This window comes from Columba livia, chromosome 3, assembly GCF_036013475.1.
Source record: "Columba livia isolate bColLiv1 breed racing homer chromosome 3, bColLiv1.pat.W.v2, whole genome shotgun sequence".
NCBI classification, from domain to species: Eukaryota; Metazoa; Chordata; class Aves; order Columbiformes; family Columbidae; genus Columba; species Columba livia.
In genome coordinates, this window is record NC_088604.1 from 33,677,752 (window position 1) to 33,694,265 (window position 16,514).

The window sequence follows — 16,514 nt, forward strand, 5'->3', positions numbered from 1 at the left end:
GCTTTTCTTGGGACTGTAACAGTGTTTCCTATTGTAAATGAAAATATAGTCTTTTGATGATATGGCATCTGATGCTATGGGTATTTCTATGTTACATGCTAGATTATATTTATATATATATTCAACACCAAAGCAGCAATGATAAATATAAATAAATAAGGTTGACCATATACTTTTATGGATTATTCTCTTTCAATTTTAATCGCTGCAGCCTTTCTGAATTTTTCATACATATATGTATTTATTTAGAATTTTGTATCAGGTTTCTTTTAACTTGGAACTGAAAGTACTTTTTAAAATTAAAAAAAAAAATGTGTTGGTGTTCAGCTTCTTTGTTGATACAGAGTTTTGTCTCTGTTCATGTAGTAATCAGCCTAGCAGGGGTTTTAAGATATTAAGCTGGTTCATAGACTTCTTTTTTTGAATTGCCCTTTGCAGCTCCTGTTGCAAACCTTTCTTTTACGGTCCTAGAACTGTTACTGAGCTCTGTAGAAGGTTAACTTTTTTTTTATCCCTTAAAAATATGCAGTTCTATTACTTTGTTATTTATTACAAAATTTTTTTAGTAAAAAATTGGGAATTCGAATGTGTAGTAAGTACTGACTGCTTGAGTACATCAGATAGAAGTGGAAATTCGTATGGTTTCAAAGCAACTGGCTGTTTGAGATGGGTTGTTTTCTGCATGAATCCTGGTTTCATTATGAATCCCTGTGGGAGGGAAGAGGGAGGACAAAGGCCACTTTATGCCGCTGGCGTGTTTGCTGAGTGACTCTGCTGCTTCAGCCCCAGGGAGGAGGTAGAAGCAGGGCAGAGAGAAACTAGCAGGAGGAGGAGGAAGAGTAGCTTGAGGTGAGCTGCTTCTTGAGGAACACCTGAAGGCTGAAGGATGATGCCAGGGTGGCAAAATCTGAGGAGCTGAGAGGACCAAAGGGACCCCAGCGGCTTGAAGATTGTAGTGGAAGAAAAATGCTGGTTTGACTGCTTGAAGGCAAAATAGGTTAGCATCAGGGGTTGCCCTTCCTGCCATGCCTGGGCTGGACTTTAAAGCCATGTTTTCATTCTCGACTGAAAGATGCCACCTGATCCTCAACATGCCCGGGCACTGACCTCAGCTGTGCCTGCTGTGGGTGTCACAAGACCACAAGGCCTACAATTCAGGCTGAGTATTTCACCCCAAGACAGGCAAAGGTTTTGGAGTAACATCTGAAGGTGTGCTGAGGTGTGGTTAGTGGCAATTAATGAAAGCTAATTGGCTTATGTTTTCCTGGAATTTGATGCGTTCTCTGTAGCAGCCTCTGTTATTTCCATTAGTCATCTTGTTGGAAATGGCCAAGGAGTTCTGAGAGGATCCAGGTAAGACAGCAGCCTTCTCAAAAGGAGAAGACTTCTCAAAGCCTTCTCCACTGTACATACTTTATGGAGAAATTTTAACAGGCAAGATACAGCTGTACATGAGGCTCGTATGGTTTGTTTTGGTAAGTTTGATCAGCTGCTCCATTTTAAATTAATGGCCTGAGTTTGTGATGAACATCTTACAGGCAGGCAAACCCACAGAACTCTAACCAGTAGTCGCCAGTCTGACAGTGAGGTAAGCACATCTGTGTGATAAATACAGGATTTTTTTTTCAGGTACTTAATTTTACTTTTTTTGTCAGGCCTTTGCTTAAGGAAAAGCTGTGTAACTATCACACACCTGGAGATATAGGAGGATCAAGTCGCAAATGAAATAGTAGCAACATTTGCAGGCAAAATAATTTTAAGTTGTGGGGAATTAGACCAGTGATCTTAGCAAGCATATAAGCAAAGTTTGGTCATTGGTGTGGAGGACTGCTAATTTTTGAAACTTGTGTCTTAGCAGTCTTCAAGTTACTACTGTTGAAAAATAAGGTGGGATATTTTTCCTTTTTTTTTTCTACCACATCGCCACTTCATTTAAGCATCTCCTGCAAATGTTTGGACTATGCTCAACTTGTAATATAAGCTAAAAGCTTATACTAGTACCTAGGAACTTAGAATAGCTGAAGCACCTTCTCTGTAATTGTATCTCTGTCAAGGTCTTCACATATATTTCAGTACTAACAAGAAGAAAAGGTGGGAAAAGAATGAAGGTTTTTTAAAAAGATCTTCCTGCAGCTTGGGGAGGATTTCCACTTTTTCAGGTACCAGGGCTCTTGTCCAAGGGCCCCCACCCAGCTGGGACAGGAATAGCTTGGTGTGGAGCTCAGGTCCTTCAGGCTATAGTGAGTCATATGTGGGTTGCAGACCTTGGTTCTGTGATAGCTGATACCACCTCTTTGCACTGTTGAATGTAATGGCAGTCAAATTTCGACCCAGATACATGTGATAGCATTCATTTGGAGTTCATCAGAGCGTAAAACATAATGAATACTCTAGTAGATGTTGTTACTGTGTCACCTGGATTGGCTTCCTGGGTTGTGTTGTGTCTTGCCCATCATTCATCTGCCTGGATCACTCTGAGATCCAGGCTGCAGTGGAGGTGTGGTCTGGATCCTTGGTGCTTGGGTGCAGGTATTTGTGGGCAGCTTCACAAGGTGGCTCCCTCTGAATCAGACTTCTGTTTTCAGGATTAGCTGCTGCCCTTAAAGAAGCCCTGAGTAAGCGCTATTCCCAGGCCTTTTCTGCCTTTTTCCTCTTTTTTTCTTTTACTGTACTACTTCCAGGATATCCTGCCTTTTGTGTTTTGCAACTTGCTGGAAATGAGAAGGATTTGCATGGCGTCAGCCTTACAAATAAGCATGCAGCTTCTCATGCTCTACATGGACCGCATATACCAAGATAGATTGCAAATGGAGTTTGTACAATAGAGCAAGTAAAACTGGCTGCATCAAGACGGTTTTCTGAGGATGAAAGAGATGCTGGGTTTTGTTTTACTTGGCAGCCAGGCTTGGTGTCTAGTGAGAAGAGTAGTGGAGAGATGCAGAGCAGAATGTCTGATGGAAGCAGAACTTTAGGATTGGAAAGAGAGTTTTAATCAAAATCCATATATTTCTCTACTCTGTCTTGTTGAGGATGACCAATGTCATACCAGTAAGTGCTGGATTGGGGATGGCTGTCATTACTTGGAAGCTGTCACCCTACAATTACCCCCGCTCATCAGCTTGAGGTTGGGAGAGTGACGTGGAGGACACATTTGCTGTGGGGAACACTCCTCTCAGGGCAGGCTTTGCTCACGTGTGCCCAGCACAGCCTGGGAAGCCCTGCAGTTGAATGTGCTTGCTCCCCATCCAAATCAGCAGGAAGGAGCATTTTTTGTTGTTGCAGACTGCTGTGGGTTGCTGCTCCACTGAGGACTCCTTTGAATACTCACAGCCATCCTTGCACTGGATGATTTCACACTGATATTGTTCTGGGTCAGCAGAAGCACCTTGTCACCATGCCAAGAGCACCCTAACAGAGAAACCCCACAGTCTGTGTGGATTCACTAGGTTCCTAGACCGGAGCAGCAATCTGTTTTCCTGCTTTGGGAAGAATGGAACTGAGGGGAATACTGCTGTGTTGAGCTGGAGATCTACTTTAGAAGCTAATTTTAGCTGTAGTTTAATGTGTAAGGGGGAGGAAGTTTAAAGCAGAATGACTTGAGAAGGGCGTAAGTACCAGAGGTACAAAATTATTAATGCTGGTGCTGACCAGGGTGTCGGCAGAGGCAGCCACGTGATGTAGGGAAAGCGGGATCTGGAACAGTGGCTTTGCTGAGCTGCGGACACACTGAACAACAGAGACTGAGAAGATGTGATTCACATTCCAGGCTGGGCTCAGAGACAAAACCACAGTACAGGACCAGCACAGTTCCCGGGCACGATGGGGAGCTCCTGGTGTTCCCCAAAATCAAATGCAGTCCAGAGCATTTCAATGAGTTTTTCTTACCTGTAATGACATCACTTGTGATTTTCTAGGATGTCACATTTTCTACTGGCACGTTTTCCCTTAAATATCTTCAGTGATCCTGCCATGTCTGTGTTTTTTGACTTGCTGATATCTGACAGTTTTAACAACAGATGCGAGTTTCTCTTTAGAAAGCAAAGAGAAACTTTAGACTTTATCTTCAGAGAGCAAAAAAGCAATTTGGAGCTGGGAGAAGAGATAAACTGTGGGATACCTAGAGAAATGGAGGAAACTGCCAAAGAAGATGAAAATAATTCACTGTAGTCAAGGCCCATCTTTTGTTGCATTGCTACAATAGAAGGGCAGGCCAGGCAAAAAAATAAGTCCTCTGTCCTAAACCTCCCTTTTCTTATGTTTTTTCAGTATAAAACTCTTTCAAGAGACCTGCAGCCTTTTAGAGCACCAGTGCCTCAGTATTTGTCTCCAAAGCTCCACCTGGTATATTAGTGTTTCCTATGCTGGTATCACAGGGGATGCTCTGGGTGCGAGTCCAGAATGATGTCAGAAGCTTCTGTATCAGCGAAGGGTCATCAAACAGCACAAGCTGCTGAATGCATGAAGAAATTAGCTAAATTACAGCATCCAGTAAAACTTGAATTAGTTTCATAGAGTAGAAGCTGAAAGAACAAATACTTTTTGAATAAACTTTGAAATATGCTTGTGCTTCTCTGTTCTGCACTTAAACTTGGACGTCAGCAGATTTTGCTAACTCGTCACTTCTAAAAAAATATATTTATCTCTTAATAGACCAGATGCAGTGGTATTTTTCTTTTAGCAAAATTATATTTGTATCCTTCACAGGTCGTAACACTGGGAGGTTAACCGGCATGGTCCCCCCTTGTCTGTGAGGTGAGTGCAGGAACCAGCCATTGCTGGTTGTGCAGGCATTTGAGAAGACATTTGATTGATTTCTTATTCCCAAGTTATTTGAGTTATTCAAGAAGCATACGTATTTTCTTTAAGTTCATCAGGATAAATCATTATAGCTAACAAGTTCTTTTTATTAGTTACCAAATTAAAGCAGAAACTGTGGAAGATGTGAATTTCCTTTTAACAGAGCATTGATACCGAAATGCAATGTCAGGTTGATGTTTAATATTAGTAGTTTTCTTTCTGTTTAGCAAGAAAGAAATATTGTCTGATTTTGTTTTTTCGGGCTATACTGCGGCAAAAATGCACTCCAGGTTTAAATATAGTCTTCTGAATAATAGTCTAGTGCTTCTTTTAAATATCCTCTATTATTTTAATATAAATAATAAGATAATTCTTCAGACCTTGTGTCTTTCAGTCAATAAAAGGAAATGTGTATGTCTCTGTAATTGTATGCTATTGCGGAGGGTGGAACATGAGTCTTCCTCAAGAGAGGTGGAGTCTCCAGTAACACGGTGTGACAAACGTACTGATTCATCTGTTGATGCATTTTGCAAAATGGGTCTGTGGGTTGGGTTTGTTTTGTTTTGTTTTGTTTTCAGTTCAACGGGTTATGAGTTGTGTCAATGGACTGCTTTGTACTACCATCTTACTCTTTCTAAACTTGATTATTCTTGAGTTCTCTCCTCAAGAATTCATGTGGTTCTATGGAAGGTGAATGAACCCCCTGTATTTATTGTGGTCTCTGTCTTGGCACCAAACAAAGGAAATGGGCTTTTCTGTATTCCTGAGGAAGTTCCTGACTTGAACTAACCTTCTGAGTTAGTCAGATTTATCTCTGTTCTACACATGATTTTTTTCTTACCCTGTTTTGAATCTCTTCTAAGATAATCTTAGAAGATCTCTAATCATATGATATTGTAAGACAACTATACTCACAAGTGTTTAGTTTTGTAGTTCCTGTGAATAATTCCAAACCAAAAACTCATATCTGAGGAAGATTTTTACTCCAAAGAGAAAAAATAGGAAACCTATGAGGAGTTTGGTATTAACACGCCTCCCCATGCCTCCCCACGCCTCCAAGGGGATGCTCAGATCCTTCGACAGTGTGAAGGTATATCCATCATGAGAGATTTGAAATGTTTCTGTTCACAAGGAGGAGTTTGCATTGATCTGACTTTCCTGTAGAATTATCTGATCACTATAATTTAAGCTCCTATGGAGCTCAGATTTTGTATGAATATACAAAGAAGATATATTGGCTGTGTGCTTGTACAACAGAGGATATATTTGCTGCAATGTAGGAAGTGCTGAAGACCTCCAGACTGGAGCCCCACATAGAGTGCTTGAGTGAAATAGAGCTGGAACACTGTAGAGCAGAAGTCCAGAAAGCTGAGGAAGATACTCTGAAAAGCTCTGCACAAGGGAATCATCAGGTTCTTTTCCTGTGAGTCCATTAATAATAAGTTCCACAAGATCACACAGTCTTTCTTTCAGTAGCAGCACAGCCTCTTCTGCATTTTTGATCAGTCGGTTTGGTTTAGAATTGTGTTTTTCGTCCTTTGAAACTGGCAGCATGTTCGTTTTCCTGAAAAAAAATCAGACTGTTTTGTGGTTTACTGTTTGACAATGAGCACTGAGGGTCTTGTGATCACAAATGCATTAATTAAATGTTTCTGTCATTGGGACTTTGTGCCTTTTTGAACTGTTTCCCAGGCCTTTTGATTGACATTGTTGATGTTTCTGAGTACTTGCAATATCTGCAAATGCTGAAACCAGCCAGGAACTGACTCTCAAGTGTTTCTGGCAAAAGGTACAAGCACTTACCTTGGCTATGTCTGTATATGTGCTGAAAAATAAATAAAAAAGACAGCTGCTTTGCAGACCGAGTGTGATATCTTGCAAATCAGGCTGAGAAATATTGAACTGGGAAAGAAAAAATAAGTAGCCCTAATTTAAAATCTCTGTTATTGGTTAGAGGTAATTCTACACAATATTTTCAAAATGATTGCCTTTGTGTTCAGAATAATGCCTGTTTATAGTCTGTGTAGCCTCTGTTTCCAGTGCTTGAGTATTACAGCTTTTTCTGCTAGATTGAATAATTCCGTAGTCAGTTTTCAATATAAATATTGTACATATTTATCCTGTGATTGTGAAATCCTTATCCTTTTTTGTTTCGAAAAGGGTTTGTTTAAGACTTCAAGCAATTTCTGTGTGGCTGGTATTCAGTATATAAAGAAAGATTGTAATGATGTGCAAGAATAAAATGTTTTGCCTTGGCATTGGAAGAACAAGGGAATGTGTATCCAAGATTAGACATTAGCAATAATCTGTTTTTAAATGTGAAGGATTTTGAAACTATTCAGTTAGATTGGGCTAGAATTGGAGGAAGGCTTTAAAGGTGCTGCTCGTGATCACAGGTGTTTGAATTAAAAGAAAAAAGTATAAGAAGATTTAAGTATCTTTGAAGCACGCTTAAGAATTATTTCACATTATCCTCTTCTCTAATTGATTAACTGGATAATAGGTTTAAATGTGCCAAATAACAAAACCCATGGATTTTATAGCAACTGATCTAAATTGATCTAATTAAGTTTGTTTTTTCCTCTTGTCTCACCTGGGTGCATCCTAATAATGTATAGCGCGTTGAATTAAATTAAATTTGGTTGAACCTGTTTCTTGGCAATGGTGTTGGGAAAATTAGAAATTTCTTCAAGAATATTAATTTAATAGAAGTACTAAGTGCAAATGGCTGTTCAGTGCATTTCTGCTCCACCTACACCTGGTCTTTCTCACTCATTTACGCAATTCCATTTGATTGCTTTTCTTGATGGTCTCCATATCGAGCACATCGACTGCACTTTGTATGTGTAGATGTGTACCTGATACATAGTTTGAACCTGGGATGTGAGCTGTGACATCAGTTTTGCTCATTACTTTGTAAAAATAATCTAGTCATTTTGATTTCTGGACCCCTGAAGTTTCCATGGGGTGTCTGGGTTCTGTCAGAAATTTGACATCTGTGTGGTCTTTGGAATACTATTTTTTCTTAATCCCTTTTTGGGGACTCCCAAACCAGCAGTTAAAAATAACTGTTCTACAAGACTGTTACTTAAATCCTCAAGGTCATATTGGCCAAATCTCTGTGGTCCCCATGAAGTGCTGACTTTTACAGTTGGGAATGTGATGTCAACCATCCTTGACATCAAATAGCTCAAAGAAATGCTGGTAATCAATTCCAGAAGCTCCGCTCACCTGAACTTGAGCTGAGTTCAGGCCATGCTGAGGCCATACTTGTATGCATTTTGAGATTTTTTGCTAAATGGTGCAGGTAACATCAGCTGGGGGAGATGAGAAAACCTGCTGACTTTTTAGAAATATTGAAGAAAATCTTCAAAGCTGTGGGAAAACCATTAGGTTTAGGAAGGTCTGAGTTTTTAACCTGAGTCAATTAGGAAAATACCATTAGTATTTTTGCATCTAATGTTTTGCTTTTAGTGAAAGGAAATTTCGATGTCTAATATAGGATTGTATGTTAAAAATGAATAAAGTTAGTCTGCTTGAACTGTGAATTACAAGTGGACTCATTTCTGCGCCATAGAAAAGGTGGACATTTGGTCTATATTCTTTCTTTTGGACTGGATTCTTCAGACCTATGCACGTATTTTCAGGGATCTGAAGAGCCAACATAACAACTTGCTGTTGCCTCGAGGAGGAGTTTCTGCTCTCACCTCTGTCTTCTCATGGATATGTTACGGATAATACCTTATACTTCTACCTTATGCTGTCAGTGGACCTCGCCCATCCTCTTTTTGAACTGGGAGGAATTACTTAAGTGGATTAAACTATGCACTTGGCAGAGATATTTTTCTGCGGGCGCTGGGGCTGGTACTGCCTGAGAGGGGAGGAGGGGATGGAGAAACAGGAAACACGACTTTTGTCCTTGGGGCAGTGAGCTGTTAATTACCCCCCCTGCTTTTTTGGGGGTGTTTTTTTTGGAAGCTCTTCTCTAAGTCACAAAATGTTCTGGATACTTCTTGATAGTTTCCTAGTTGATTGTGAATGGAGCTTTACACAGTGAGTAAGGGGGCTGAGCTGTCCTGACGGAGGAGAAAGAGGCTGGTTTTGGTGTTTTTTTTGGGGGGGATCTGTGGTTTGTGGGGAAGAGTAACATTTCACTCATCTCGTGTATTGGAATTTTAAACTCCTTTGTAGGAGCCTGGTGTGTTCTCCTCAAGGGTATTTTTAATAATGTCTTTCAGTGTGTTTTTAAAACAATTTGGATTTACATTTTATGTATTGCCCATAAATGAAAGAAAAGTTTACTTTTTATACTGTGATGTTGGAACAGGAGCAGAAATTTTGATACATGATTAGATCTGCACAAGTGCAAATGTTAGCTGTGCTTTTGGCTTAAAGCCTTTTTTCAAATCTCTCCTGTCTGACAAGCATTGGGAAGATTAATCTTCTCCAGAGAGAGGAATCCATACCCCAGTTTTAGACACAACACGATGATTAAAATTGTTTTCAGGTTGAATAAGCGCAAGCCTTTGTTCGGGAGAGCTGAACAGGGTTATATGTTGGAACATGCAGGAACAGGAATTACTCGCATTCCTATAGCTGCTGCTTCCAGGTTTCCAGTCAGCAGCAGCATCTGACGGGGAGCTGGTGCTAAGTTACCAGCTGAGCCTATAAGCAACATTTCGCTTTGAGACAGACCTGATATCTGATGAGATGCCGATACTTTTGGGTGTCCCCCCTGCAGATGGGGCGAGGGCTGCCTGTGAGTGCCCATGGCGGGGCTGGGGAGAGGTCTTGGGACAATTTAGAGGGAACTAAACGTACTTTTAGTCATGCTTTGTTTTTAGGGAGCAAGATCACTACAATTAGATAAGCTCTGAAGGGGGAATCTTGGTTTAGCTGGTGTTTGAGCTCCTCTTTTAAAAAGAAGCAAACATTTGAAGTCTCAAACTTTGGAGATCTAAAGCAAAATCTTTGCATTGTTTTAATGCCCTTTTTGCTGGTTAAGATGCTGTATGGTTGATAGCCTTATGTTATATGATCACTAATGCTCAGTATTAAAGAATAAAGCTTAGGTTAAAATGGCGATAAAGTTGAAGATAAGGTGCAGGTAACAAAGGGGAAAAAATGCCCTAACCTGGCCTGTGGCTGTTAGAGCGACTGTCTGCAATTTCTGTCTTTTCCTGTGCCAGGAACCATCAGCAGTTGGATGAAGAATGAGTAGAGGTTGATCTCCGCTAGTGTTTTAGTTCATCTCAGGAGCTTGCTCTTGTGGTGAACCCATTGGTTGTCTGCACGTACTGCACTGTAGGTCCAGACACCAAACTGGATCCCATTTGGTTGAAACCAGAGTGGAAGATGCTACTCAGAAAAGCACCTGATGTTCTCCAGCTCTGACTGAGGGACCAGAGTAGAGATACTTGGTACAGAGTAGAATTAGTAAAACCCTCAAAATGTGTGTAGTATGGGCACCAGCCCCTCAGTGCTTCCGGTTTGCTGTACAGATTTGCTCCTGTTGTACTGTGTTACTTGCTAACATAGATGTGTCCATTGAGTTTAACATTTATGTTTCAAATTTGTGTCAGGACAAATAATGACTTGGAGAAAAAACTGTGAATAGTATACCCTTCGTTTCTGAAATACTGAGATAAAGGAGATTATTCAAATATTCACAGTTAGTGCAAAAATGTAAAAAAAAAAAAAAAAAAAAAAATCCAAACCAGAAATATCTAAAACAGACCATACAGGACTTCTATAAGACATCTTTGGTTTTGAAAACATAATACTTTAATTTGTTTTACTCTACGATGTGTGCAGTTTAATTCAGAATATTGCAGGAAGAGTTAAAAAGCAGCAAAATGTAAGAAATGTGTTACTCAGAGCTGATGTAGTAAGATCCTAGCCCCACAGTGATGTTACATTCTGGAATATGTGTTAAAGAAAGGAAAATGAAATGGAAACTAAGTATTCATGTAATTGAAGGAGGAAAAGTGGAAAAAGTGGTGATTCCCATATCTTTTTATGAAGCGGAGAGCCAGCTTCGCCCTGTCATCTGATCTTAGATCCACTATCCCCTTAGAAGTGTCTAACCATCAGATTATCATTGGGTGGATGTGTCTTGGACATCTAGATTGACACTATTCCAGTTGATCTAAATGAAGACTGCGTGGGGGCAGATCGTGGTGACCTGGTGTTCCTTAGACAAGTTTCTTACCCTCTGGAGGTGTGCTCTTTGCGTAAAGTACTTTGCATAGTCTGAAATGAAGGCTCAAGGGCCATGGATAGATTCTTTTATCTTTGAGCTGCCGAGTCCATTTGGGAGCTGGCAGTGGTAGCATAAAAATGCTCATTCTCCCAGGATTTTTTTTTTCCAGCTGTAATTGCTCAGGAAGTTTTGAATTTAAAAACACCTGAGCCATATTTTGTGGCTGAATTTACAACCTGACTAAAAGCTTTCCTTGACTCCACTTCAGGCCTCCTTGCCAAAATAAATAGGCTTGTTCTTAGCATGTGACTGTGGTGGTTTGTCCTCTGCATGAGCTTCTGTACAGAATTTGTAATTATGCTTAAGGGTTGGTCCTGGTAGCTGTGGTTCCACATGTGTTATTTTCAGTTTAATTTCATATCAGATTTATTGAGACCACGTGCGACTGTGGTTGCTGTGTTTGAGTATGGTTCCCAGCCTCAGGGATGGTTCTCTTGTCTGTGGAGAGACAGTGCATTCACTGTATTGCCTGCACCACGGGACTTGCTATTGACAGCCCTAAAGCTACCCCAGATTTCTTCTGAAAGATGGCTTTGGCCAAGCCTGGTCTCTTGTATAGATCTTGTAACTATTGGACAGAAAATTGATAACTTCTTTTTGTGGTAATGCTGGTTGTTAAATTCTAGTCACTGTTGACTTTAGCAGAATCTCTTGAGCTTTCTTGCTCAAGGAACGTGCTTTCTTGCAACATTCCTGTTAAATTAATAAATAACATTTTATATGTGACAGGCAGTAGTGTTCAGATGATGTATCTGAGGCTTTTAAATGAGTCTGTAAAAGACAAATGAACTTTGATCTCAATCTTCTTCCTTAGATCTTCTAACCATTTTCTGAACAAGAAGTGAACGTGCTGTTCTTGAACTGGATTCCTACCGCTTGTGTTCTGTAGAAGTGTGGAGCTATGGGAGCTGTGTCAGTCACTTTCTGCGGCTCCCGGAGACACTGAGTTAGCGATAAGCAAAACAGCTTGTCTGGCAGGAGTACCTTTGTCTTAGGCTGTGGCTAAATCTGAGCAAAGATTAGCTGTGGTCCAGAGTCCATAAGCTGCGTGACTGTACCAAGGTTGGGGGAAGCCCAAGACTTTCTCTAAACCTTGCAGAGAGCTAGTGTCTTGCCAAAAATTGAGAAAGTTGAGCTGTGGTCAGGATGTGGTGATTGTGGAAGTTATGGTCTGCAGTTTTCCCTGCTAAGCTAAGAACAGATATTTTCTGATTTCTGCTGTTCAGATGCTTAGGCTTTACAGCACTTTGCCTTTTGTGAAAATACGATCTCATCTGGAATAGTACAAGAATTAAGGGTTATTTTAACGTCACAGAATGGTTTGGTTTGGAAGAGGCCTTTGAAGATCACCTAATCCAACCCCTCTGCTGTGGGCAGGGATATTTGTCACTGGATCAGGTTGCTCAAAGTTCCATCCAACCTGACTTTGAATGTTTCCAGGGATGAGGTATCCACAACTTCTCTGAGCAGCCTGTTCCAGTGTCCCACCACCCTCTTCGTAAAGAATTTCTTATGTCAAATCTAAATCTACCCTATTTCAGTTTTAACCTGTCCTGTTACTATAGGCCTTGGTAGAAAGTCTCTTTCCATCTTATAAGCCTTGTTTATATATGGAAAGGCTGCAATAATGCCTTTCTGGAGTCTTCTTTTCTTCAGGCATAACAACCACAACTCCCTCAGCCTTTCTTCATAGGAGAGGTGTTCCTTCCCTCTCATCACTTTTGTAGGTTTTAGGTGGATTTTATTCTTAAAGCATATATTCCAGATCTTTTTGAGGTTGAGATAGTGTATATGATCTCTTTGCAATTACTGTCTTTCATTGTAATTACTATTTTCTTGCATCATAGTAACATTCTACTCATCTTCCCAAGAAAAACAACAAATTTGCTGACAAAATGTGTTCTGTGTCACTTTGGGTAGCTTTCAGAGAAAGCTTTCAGTCTCATTTCTCAGAATTGCTTTATCAATGACATCTGTGAACTTGCCAACAGATTTTTGTCTTTTTTTCATAGGCGAGATTGAGTTACCTGTTTCTGAAAAGGGAGTTTCTCCTGAGTTCACTGTGGTCTATAGAGGATTATCTGTATTTCAGCCCATTGCCTATAAATGACACCTGTACTTTTTGTAAGAAGTACAAGCTTATACAGGGAGATGAAAAGGAAATTGAAACTGGTACTGTAAGGATTTTTAGGAACTAATTCTGTCTCTGAAAGAATTGTGGTGTCTGTACAGAGATGGCTGGCAAGAAACAGTTCCTGGATTTCATCTGTTAAACTGCAGATTCTGATTGTCATTAGTTTCTAGTATTTTCTTCTTTATTAAAGTGGCCAAATCAAAGTTAGTACTATGTGGAAACCTTTGATTTACTTGCTATTTGTTATTCTGGTAGTAAGACAGAAGACAATTGTATTTTTTTCCAGTCCAGCCTCTCTGCAGTGGCCTGAGGTCAAGCATCTGAGGTTTCCTGCAGACCCTCCAGCAGCCTTTGATGCTGCCATCTGCAGTGCTTCGTTTATTTGATTTGACTTTGGATCCTGGCTGAGTATGTATTTTTAATTTTTCAAAAATATCAGTTCCATTTTCATTCTGATATGTACCAGGAAGTGGTGTCTGGCAATGTTTTCTTACTGCTGGACTTTAAAATCAAATTATCATGCAAATGTGTCTCCCTGTTCTGCTATTCATACATGTATGTATTTATAAAACTGATAAAACTCAGTGCAGGTTGCTTTCTCGCTTATCTCTGTATTACACCTTAGTTTTGCTTTATTACACTGCAGCAAGAAACTTATATAGCTTAAGTTCAAAACTCAACAAGACAAATGAGTTCAGGGAAGGGGCCAAGTTGTGAACTGGTCACCCCTTGGGTGTCCCCAGAGTATTTCTAAAGCATTCACAAGTGCAGCCAGGGAGAACAAAGTTACTTATAGGCTTAAGGTTACCTACCATTCAGCTCTTGACTTTCTCTGTTGAAATTGCAGGGTTGCCTGAACTTCAGGGACTAAGCATGATTCACCTAAAAGGACTAAATGTATGTTATTGTCACGATTCAGTGTAGGCTTTCTTCTTTAAGTATTTTTCTGAAAAATTAGTAAAGTTGTGGAGAGTTCTTGAATTGCTGGTGAATTACAAAAAATTCAAAAGCACTCAAAAAAGTTTAGTTTTGTTTTTTTTCTTAAATTGGTGGTTAGGAATGTGCCTCTGATTTTCTTTTGGGGTTTATCTATGTTTGGTTTATCTATGTTCATAGAAGTTAGAATACTTTACTGGGGTTCAGTCTACCTCTAACTTTCTGCATCAGCTTGGCAAAAGCTGATGTAAAATGCAATATATGCCTGCAGTACTGTTTTTTTTTTTCATTTGCATAATCTGATTTTCTACTCTTTTGTGCTGGAGCTGAGGTCCCTCTTGATTGGCAGACTTGAGGCCGATTGGTAGCTTTTGTTTTATCTTGTATACAGAGCTCAAAGAGAAACCAATGGGTGCATAGTCTTAAAAGAGAATAAACACATCAGTTCTTAGTATTAGGTCACCTGAAGATGAGCAATAGCTTGGCAGCAGGGTGCGATGGGTGGGGAAACAGGGCACTCTGTTTTGGAGAGTATGAGATATACAAGATGAATGGGAAGGAGAGGCTGGAAAATAGCATAACAGGAGGAGAATTTAAACTTCGTTAGCTTAGAGAGGGTCACCCTCAACCTTCAAGAAGTATTTGTTCTTAATACTTGGGAAAGTGTAAGCAAATGCTCCACTGAAGTACTAGCTGAAGGGGTTTGAAGTTACCTGCCCTTGCTGAGGCTCTTGGTTGGGCCTGGTTGAAGGCAGCGTGCTGAAGCGCTGCTGGCAGTGGTCACACAGTTGACTCAGCTGTAGGGGTCGTTAACCCTTGGGTTCACCTCGTTAGCTTGAACTATTCCAGCTAGATCTACAAGAGAGCATGTCTGTCTGCTTCTAGGTGTTCTTTATACTTCATCATGAGATGGCTTAAGATGCCTCTGATTGTGCTTTGGTGCCTTTGTCTGTTTGCTGAGTTTGCCTTATACTTCCTCCCTTCTCTTCTCACTGCCCTCTGGTTTCATTAGGGCCGACTTGCACAGTCTGAAGGTTTGCTTGGTTGGAACAACTTCTGTTAGACTTTGTCTTTTAGCCATATCTGTTTTTTCTGGTCCTCTCTTCTGTTCAGTAAAGCTTCTGCAGCAGTGTCCAGACCACAACTGAGGAGTTCTTTCTTTAATTTTAACTTCAGATCTTTTTTTTGTGTCTTGCTGCAATTTGACATCGTGTTTTGGGTTTTGCTTCTTTTCCTCTTTCTACTTCTTGCTATTACTGGCTTAGGTATTGCTGTTCATCAAAAATGCATGTGCATACTTCTTCCTTGGTCCATCAGGAAGCTCCACTCAGGTTATTGTAATTAAAAAGAATTGAGACAGAAAACCCTGTATTTTGTTAGTAGGAACTAAAATAGAAACAATGTTATTGAGAGAACAGTAGCTTAAGAAGCTGTCAGAAGACCAAGAATCACAGAGGAAATCATCAGATGTTGTTGATCCTAATAAGAATCAAGTTTAACTTCCCAGTGTCACAAAGACCACAACCTCTGTGATCAGAGTTTTACAAGCTTGGAGTTGTACAAAATTCATCTCGATCTTGTCTAACAGTGGTTGGAGTTGGACAAATACTGGCTAATGAAGACAGGTACTAAATTTCAATGGAATTTTAAAACTAGCTGGAATTTATTAAGAAATTAATTAGAACTATGTTGCTACAAACACGAGCTGTTTCAGCCTGGCTTTCACGGTATTGAGGATTTTTTTGTTGTTACTGCGGTAGGATGCTACTGCATAAGCCACATCTTGATGGATCCAGTCAGTACGTGCTGTGGGGAGTGCAGGTGGGCACAGTGCACACAGGCACAGTGACACCAGGTGCCACAAGGATCTTTGGTGCTCACGGGGTCTGGTGAGGGGTGCATTTCCAAAAAAACAGACGGCCCCTGGAAAGCTTCTCCATAATCAGTCGCTCCTGCAGTGCCCGGGTTTTGCCTCTCATGGTTTTGATTAGGCTTAGGAAAAGTGAGATGTTGCTTTATGGTAGATTTGAAATTCTTCTAGCTAGAACTACTGTTACATTTGCATAGGGTCCTCTAACGAAATTTCACATAAGACAATGCCTTTTTCTTTTAAAGGTCTAAGCAAATCTTTCCATACTACAGCTTGCTGAGAGCTAAAGGTATTGACATTGGTGACAAATCAAAGCTGCTTGTTCCCTTCAGTTTATTCTTTTAGGTTTATAGAAACTAATTTTTCCTTTTTTCCTTTCATGTATTCCTTGGTGCTTCATCATGGAAGTACCCCAGGCCAAGTGTAAACACGATCAGGATTACCTCAGGATTTAATACAAGGCACTACCAATCTGCAAGGCAATCTAAAACACGTGTTCCTGTCTTTGCTAAGTC

The 16,514-nt window shown here is 40.2% G+C and overlaps 1 protein-coding gene across 7 annotated transcripts in view; it reads left to right on the forward strand.

The window, feature by feature from the left end:
- The window catches only part of MYO6 (myosin VI), a 119,406-nt gene that overhangs the window by 9,009 nt on the left and 93,883 nt on the right, over positions 1-16,514 (forward strand). Inside the window, exon 2 of one of the 7 annotated variants that reach the window (XM_065056347.1) lies at positions 4,705-4,752. The exons of the other annotated variants lie outside the window; for them this stretch is intronic. The gene's annotated coding sequence lies outside the window, so the exon portion shown is untranslated. The remainder of the gene's footprint in view (positions 1-4,704; positions 4,753-16,514) is intronic. 7 annotated transcript variants of the gene reach the window in all.